This window comes from Cinclus cinclus, chromosome 1 (assembly GCF_963662255.1).
Source record: "Cinclus cinclus chromosome 1, bCinCin1.1, whole genome shotgun sequence".
NCBI lineage: Eukaryota > Metazoa > Chordata > Aves > Passeriformes > Cinclidae > Cinclus > Cinclus cinclus.
The window spans coordinates 83,222,344-83,230,805 of NC_085046.1; positions in this window are offsets into that span (position 1 = coordinate 83,222,344).

The window sequence follows — 8,462 nt, forward strand, 5'->3', positions numbered from 1 at the left end:
GGTAGTAGAAGATTGGGTGGAAAAATTAACATATCAAGTTTAGCAGTGAAGAAATTACTCTCCACCATAAGGGCTATTACCACAGAATTAAGAAAAGCCAAACCCAGTGCATTTCAAGGGGAAAAAAATCCACTTTCCTTAATGGCTGCACGCCTATTATAGTGCTTGTGGGAAGAGTTGTCCTCTTCTGGTGATTATCCTTAAATCTGAAATCAATTTATGAACTAAAACTATTCTTCCATTTGGATCTTAGTGACAACTCCCCTGCCCCTCAACCCTGCCAAATCCAGGCAGCCACCACAGGTGTTCCCACCATATATTCACACTTTCTTTTTGTCTTCAATACCTGACAAAGCAGAGAATTGTGTGGCTTAAGTTCTTTTCAAAAATTCCTTTGGTGCTGTCATTAATTAAAAAAACCCAAAACTTTTCTTGCTATCCCATTCTCTGGAGATTCAGAGTTGTGGAGAATATCCATTTTTGTTTCCAATGCAGCAGGTGTGTAGCTCTGTTGACTTTGGGATGAGTGCATGTCTGCACGCCTAAGATTACAAGCGGAAATTACTTTGAACCAAAAGGTGATAGAATTTCTTCCTGTTATCTTTAAATTTATTCTATAGTTTCCAAAATTCAATATACTTTTTCTGAAATGTTGTAAACAGCAGCACTAGTGTGAAACAACTACATTCTTCCCTCCCTGAAAGGGAAATTTAAGCACAAAATGCTCCCTGAATTCCTTATGCAGAGTCGTGCAATGGGTTTTTGACAACATTAGGATTGGGAGCCAGGTCTCCTAATACTTGTTTATTCTCCAGCCACAGATTAGGCTTCCTCTTTGGTGGACAGTAAACTCAGGAAACCCCACTTGCAGACCCTTGTACTAACAGCTAAAAGTTGAAAAAAAGGTCACAGGACTAAGAAGTCGGGCTTTACATTACATCAAAGAATGTGTGTTTGTGCATATATACCATATGTGTAAATACTACATGTCTGTATAATTCAAAATATTAAATAATTTATATATTTTTAACAAGAACTGCAAGTTATCCTTCCAATTCTTTGTTAATGAAAACATCTTTAGTTGCCTAAATTCACTGAATATTGTGACCAAACACAACAAGACACATAATCTGTTCCATGATTAGTTGTTGAAGTTAGACAGCTTTTGCCTTGCAAATTTCTTTAAATGATGCACAGATAGAAAAGGAAGACAATGTTGGGATAGGGGCTCTCTGTCTGATGTACAGCCCTGTGGGCCCTCTCTCAGTTTTTCTACAGATTTGTAATGTTCGGCTCTTTTGTGGTGACCAACTGATTTAACAAATTGGGATGCTTTTCTAAGCCTTCAAAAACACAACACAAAATTACCTCATTTGCCCTCCCAACAATGCCAGGGAAGAAACAAAAACAAAACCAAAACAAACCAAAACAAACAAACAAAAAACAACACAAAAAAAAACCCAACACAAAACAACCAAAAAAAACCACACCAAAAATTTTAATTTTTTTTTTAAAGTCAGCCTGTGAAGGCTTTACTTAGAGGCTCATTTGCAACTGAAAAGATGAAGCTGGCCCAAACTTTGCACAAATAGGAACGTGCAAAATAGAAACTTCAGATAAGCTGTGGAAAGAGGGTGGGATTTCCAGAAAATAGGGAAGAACTTGTTACACCCTCCTTGTCAAACTTTGCAGGATCACCACCGCTTCTCTGGAGAAACACTATGTGCCAAGGGGGAAAGCGAAGAACTTTCCTTTTGGTTCTGCTTCTCCTGTATAAACTGCTTGCCTAATTTCCTTTGCAATCAGGGAAATGCTCGACTCAAACCCCATCATTTCCACATCTTATTCTGCTGTGTGCTTTTGCTACAAAGTCTCGTGCAACTTCCATAATTTTATGTCATTAATATCGTACCAGGACTGTAGTTCTTCTCCAGCCCAGGACTGCATTAGTGTTGAAGCCTTCAGGGCAGGGGGAAGAGGGAGAGGCTGGAGCCACTCAGCCCCACAGGATGCCCTGACAAGTTTGTTAGCATGGGGCTAGAAAGGAAATGCCTAGAAGAAACAAATGCCAGCAGGTTTGGTGGCACTGGCCTCTGCAGTGATAAGGAAAAAAAGCCAACAAAAATAACAGCGCAATTGCCACAAGCAATCAGCACACAAAAAGTGGACCTGGAAAGATCTACCCCAAAGATGGATATTACAGAGAAGGGATTTATGTTTGGGGGTTTTTTGGTTTGTTTCTTTTTTTGTGTGTTTTTTTGTTTGTTTTTGGTTTTTGTTTTTTTTTTTGTTTTTTTGTTGGGTTGTTTTTTACAGTAGTCTCACATCAGTTTCAATTTTTATTGTGTATCAGGAGAAAGAAATGAAATAGGGATTTTGGATTGATCTGTGATCATCTCTACACACCGATTGTCTGGACCCCACGGGGTACCTTGGTCTGCTTTAGGCACCAGAGCGAAGCGCAGGTCCCAAGAGCGCTGCTGCTCCCCTCGTGTCCCTGGGCAGGAGAGCTGCGTTCCACAGAGGGCAGCAGGAGACTCCCGCAGCCATCGCCCAGCGACATCCCAGCAGACCCGAGGGACAGAACAAGACAGAGATGTTTTCTATCAGCATTTCCCTTCCCTTCCCTCAGCGACCGCTCTTTAAAGGAACATTCCCTTGGGAAAAGGATTTGCAGCAGCAGCAGCGTCGGGCTTTCCCCGACCATCCATGCTGCCACTCCGTGACGTTGCCTTTCCAAGGATTTGCTGAGCCGTGCTGTGTGGAAAACCAAATCTGTAGTCCACAAATTTGTTGGCTCAACAAAAGGGATGGCTGGAACAAGCTGCCTGACAAAGAGCGGGCGCTTCCTGTTGTTGGCAGAAAGTGAGACTTCGCGCTGTTCCCCCTCGCTTCCTTTAAAAACAGTGCCAGGAATTGATGTAAATTGGCTTCAGAGCACCTGACCCACAAAGCGGGGAAGTGAGAAACTGTAGGACTCAGGGAGATAGAGCAGTATGAGCCATCGGAATATATAGGGGGTATAAATATCCCTGATCAGTGATCGCGGATGGCATCGGCGATATTCCCTCGAAAAGTGCTCAAGGGGCCGGAGTCTCCAGCGGCTCCAGAGGATTATTTCTCAGAGAAATCAGTCCAGTGGTTTCTTCAGCCACAAAAGCTCCGCAGCAGCGGGCACGCTGCCCAGGCAGCTCAGCCGAGGGCTGGCACAGGGATCGGCCGAGAATTTAACTCCTTAGGCAGCCCCAAGGAATCCTGCCAGGGCCAGCAGGAGGGGATCGGGCTCTGCTGGGCGCGGCCGCTGCTCGCGTTTGACCCCGGTGCAAGAGCACAATGGTTTTGACTTCTGAGACAATTCTAAGAGAGCAGCAAATGCTATTTACTATCAACCAAAACTCAGATGAATTGAGATTTTTGAGCTAACTGGACTCAGCTCCTGTTCCCTGTTGTGCAGCTACATGTCAGGATCTCCAGCCTGGGAGACTGCTTGTATCTGCTCACTTATTCTGTTACTAAAATTTCCAAGATCAAGGATCACTTTAAATACAAATGCACTGTACACGGATTTTCACCTCTTTCCCCAGACCCAGCTGACCTGAGACACGAAGTAAAACTAATCTTTTAGAATCCTAGCTTTGTTAAATAGTAAGTTTGTAAGTGTCAGCCTGGTTTTTGCTGCTCCCTCAAAAAAAAAAAATCTTAAAAATCAAAGTCCACCCAAAAAAACCTCCAATAAATACAATAATTAATAAAAGTACAGTAACAAGTCATTGATAATAGATTATTTTAAGTGACAAAACAAGGAAATAATATTGACTACCCTTGGGCTTTCCTTAAGAGATTGGATGGACTTCTTTAGGAAAAGAACTCCATCTGGTGGCAGCCTACAAAAAAAAAGAGCAGCTCAAACACTACAGCTGTGTTCCCCTCCCTGGAAAAGACTGCTACTACTGGAAATGGAGAGGAGTCCTGGGGATAACTATTTCTCCATAAACTTCTAAGATTTATATAGGAAAGACTGAGCAGTGCATCTTTCAGGCTTGTCCTAAACGCAGGCAGAGCTCACGTTTTTGAGCTCACCTGGCTCCCCTATCCTGTTGCACATTTTCTGCTGCTGCCAGCACAGTGTGAGACATCCCCAGCCTGCGGAAGATGAGGAGCAGCAGTGCCATTGCGACCTGCATCCACAGGCATATGTGTCCCGGATACTGGGATCCACCCACAGATAATAACTACATTCATTCCTACCTACTGACATAAATAAGGCAGCATGGCTTTTCCACTGCTTGAGGGGCAATAAAGACTCTTAAAACATTTTTTTTTTTTAATGGGATTGTTCTACAGACAAAAGGTAACATTTCCTGGCATGTATTACCCTTACTCTGGGGTGACTAGAGGCGTGAGTTACAGTACCACAGCTATTTTTAAAAGCACATGAAAAATAGTTTTCGTGAATGAAACCACAATGGAGCAGTCCCCAGCATGCTCAGCTTTGTCCCTTCTGAGACATTTACAGACAGAGTGTTAGTGTGCATTTTCAGCAGATGACAGCAAAAGTTTCTGAAAATTTGATCTTCTATTTCTTTGATGCAAAACTTCTGGTTTTGGAATGACTTCTGATATCACAATGTTTTAATTATCACATTTAATTTTTTTCAGTCAGCTCTCAGACTCACTGTCATATGACAGCAAGGCACCACATTAAGCAGGGTGGAACCCTTTAAATTTAAAAAAAAAAGTTAAAAAAAAATAAAAATACAAGGCATGTTCAGGAAATAATGAATTGATCACAGAATTGTCACTACAAGCTGCTCCTTTCTCTCCAGTGGTAGCTATGCCAGCTGAGAGGTTCTGTGACCTTCCTGTTTCAGTTTTATCCCATCACCACTAAATGTATATTTTTATATAACATTAAGCTGTTGACAGGTATTGAACAATATATCGTCAGTGACAAACAGCCTGAAAGTATACACTAATTTGTCTTTACATGTAATCGACCTCCCCACCCACAGTACTTTTCCATTTTCTCTGCTGATTATGTTTAAATTTTCTCTTTTTTTTTAATTAAGAGAAGCTAGCACCACAATAGTTTGCTGACACCAGCTCGCAGAGTTCATGCCCTCTCTGGAAAACAATTCTCCATCATTTAAGAAAAATCAGGAGTTTCTATAATGCTATGTAAATGTCTATATCCTTCATTATACCAGATCTATATCCATTCTGTAGTGCAAATAATTGGTGTGCAAAAAATACAATATATCAAATGAATTCAAGCTCCCTATGTAAATATTTACTGTATTTCTTTTTTCTTTCCATTCTTGGTGAAAAAAAAAAAAAAGTCCACAGGTCAAATAAGTTCTCCTTCTTCAGAATACTGAATTAAGTATGTGAGCTTAAGCCATTTCATAACGAGTCTTGGGAAAAATCTCACTGGTCACACCAGACCAGCAAGGAGAAGCAGTCACTAGTTGCAAGTGCCACAAAATAAAATTACTCATTTGGGAAAGGAGAAAACAGACTTGTAGGTCTTCACCACCACTGAGGCATATTTGGGACTGGAGACATTTATTAATCAAAATGATCCTGCACAACAGGCTTAGGTGGAACTGCCCCAGCTGGCAGAGACACACTTGCCTTTGGCTGTAGGGAAAAAGTTATAAAGAGAATTTTACTAACACCAGTAATCGAAAATCATTAAAAACATTCTAAATTTAAAAGCAGAAGCCTAGGAAATTTAATCTTATTCCATTTTAACCCATGGTACAGAACTTAAAACCTGCATGAATTGGGCAGGAATTTTCACAAGCCACTGCCCCGAAGATTGTGATCTAATTCTGAAAAGAAAAAAAAAAAAAAAACAAACCAGCTTTTATTTTTTTTTTCCCTGTGAACACACAATTGTTCCAGACAGTCTTTCAGAGCAAAGCATTAGCAGGCTGGCCATCATTTAATTCTTGGTGCTCAGGTGTTTCCATTTTACAAAGCCCAGTCAGAATTTCAGATTGCAGCATGCCAATTCCAAAACTAGGAAAACTAATCTGAAACTGGAATTTTCTATCAGCATGGTTTAGGGAAAGCCTGAACTCCTGGGAGCTTTTCTCACGTGGCTTTGCTGGAAAAGCCTCAGAGCAGCCTGGCTGTGTTTGATTATGCTGTAGCCAAAGGAGGATATGATAAGGTCAGAGGCACGACTGAACACAGGATGCCACCCTACCCTGACCACTACAAACCAACCCAAATCAAACACAGGGGCTCTCTTGGGCTTAGGGTGTTGTTTGGGAATCTGAGGTACCACTTCAGTGGCACCCATGAGCTTGTGGCTGTGATGCTACACCCAAATCACATCCACAGCAGCCTTGAGCTTGGACAGCTGAAGGTTCCCCTTTTCTGTTCCTCCCTTCCCTGCCCAGCTAACGAATCCAGTCATGCCTGGGTGAAGAAAGGGAAGTTGTTCCCCTTTTCTCCAGTGACCTACAGTGAGGAAGCACTGCATCATCTCTCCCCCAGCCAGAAAGCAGATCTGGTGTCTTTACAGCATCCCTGCAGCTTTCATTGACTTTCCTTGACCCTCAGCTTCTGGAAGAGAACAATATTGTCTTTTGCTTACTGCTCCATCTTTGCCACAAGAAAACAACTTAATATTCCTTTAGAACAGGTTATATACCTTGATAATATGGGAATATGGACACAGGACACACCTGGTCTGAGTCTTTCTTGTGATATTTTCTGAAGATAGAAATTATTAAATTTTTGCAACACCTCTGCCCAGTTAGCTCTAAAGCCATTATCCAAGTGCATTAAGAGCTAAGCAACAAGGCATGCCAGAGATTTCACTTGGGTCTTTCCTGCAGCAGTGACAATGGATTCATTGGTGACTATTAGTGATGGGAGAGGGAGGCTCTTCTGTGTAACCTTCCTGTTGAAACCAACCTGGGAAAGATGGGAAAACACAGCAAAGTAGAACTTTGCTGAAAATGAACAATACACTGAAAAGTTCATCTACCACCCTCCACCCATGGTCAGTCCTACTCTGCTCCAGTTTCATCCCTTATCACTGGTGGGCACTGTCATTTGGGGCATCTACACTGAAGAGAGATGAGCACATGGAAGTGCTCAGAAGTCTAACCAACAGAGAATTATTAAAAGGAATGGAAGAGCGGCATTTATTTAGTACAGGTTGTATTGTAGTGCCAAATGATGACACATCTCAACTGTTACAGGTATCTGCTGCAAAGAGGATGGTTGAACCTTTCCCCATGTCTGTGATGTGAGCAATACAGACAGGATAAGACACAAAACACTTGCATCTCAGCAACAGAAATGAGACATTAGGGAAGAATTCTACTCACCTTCAGTCTTGCTAAAGAAGAATCCAGGCAAGAAAGCCACTGTATTAATGGCTAACATTGAACATTTACCACTCTGTGTTTGCATTGCAGCATCTACTGAATACGTCAGGTCCTGAGCGTGATCCTATCACTGGCATGGCAATGAACTCTAAGGAGAGACCAAGGTTTTTATAAGTACTGGATGTTTTTAAAGAACAAACCAGGCAAAACATGCACCAGGAATCACAAAAACTAATTCACCTTACACAAAGTGGGAATTTGAAGATTTCTTATACTCCTTTCCAGACCCATAACTCTGTGACAATGCTATTTTGGCTTCACAGCTATGACCCAAGGTTACATGAAGTTTCTCACGTAATGGGACAAAAAAATGTACTAGAGACCTATTAGTACTACAGATGCTTATATCTACAGCATCTTATGGATGACTGACTTTCTACAGGTAAGACACAGAATGGTAACAAAATTTTAAAAAGCAAGGCTAAGAAATGCAGATTTTGTGAATATTGTGTCTGTATCTTTGCTAAGCCCCATTTTTACAGGAATTGTTCTGTGCTGAGTGCAGGTGTGAAGGTTTCAGTAGGGGGGGGCTGCAGGGGTGGCCTCCTTGGGGGAAGGCACAGCAGACCCATGGAGCAGATGCACTTCAGCCCAGGGGACAGCCCACGCTGGTTTGTTTGGTGGGTTGTTGTCCAGTTGGTTTGTGACCAGTTCCATAATTTCTGTTAGAAGGAAATGCCTTATTCCAAAAGGACAATCTTAGCGATGCTCTTAAGAGGCAGTCTGGTTTCCACCCACTCGCCATTAGCAGGTGATAATTATTTCTGCCTCATCAGCTTTTTCCCCTACATGTGCTGGCACAGTTTTCTGTAAATGAAAATCCCCCTGGGGACTTCATACAGCTCTAAGACAATTTAGCTACCTCAAATCCAAGATGCACTGAGAGTCTGAATTGCCTTGTTTATTAATAAGACCTGACTTTTCCAGGACTGTATTTACCTTTAAAATAAACTGAGAGATTGTGCACCCAACGTTGCTGAACCACAAAACCGGAGTCCTGCATTTCTTCTTCCAAAGATCAGCCAGCCAAAAAGAATAAATAATGAAGTACAT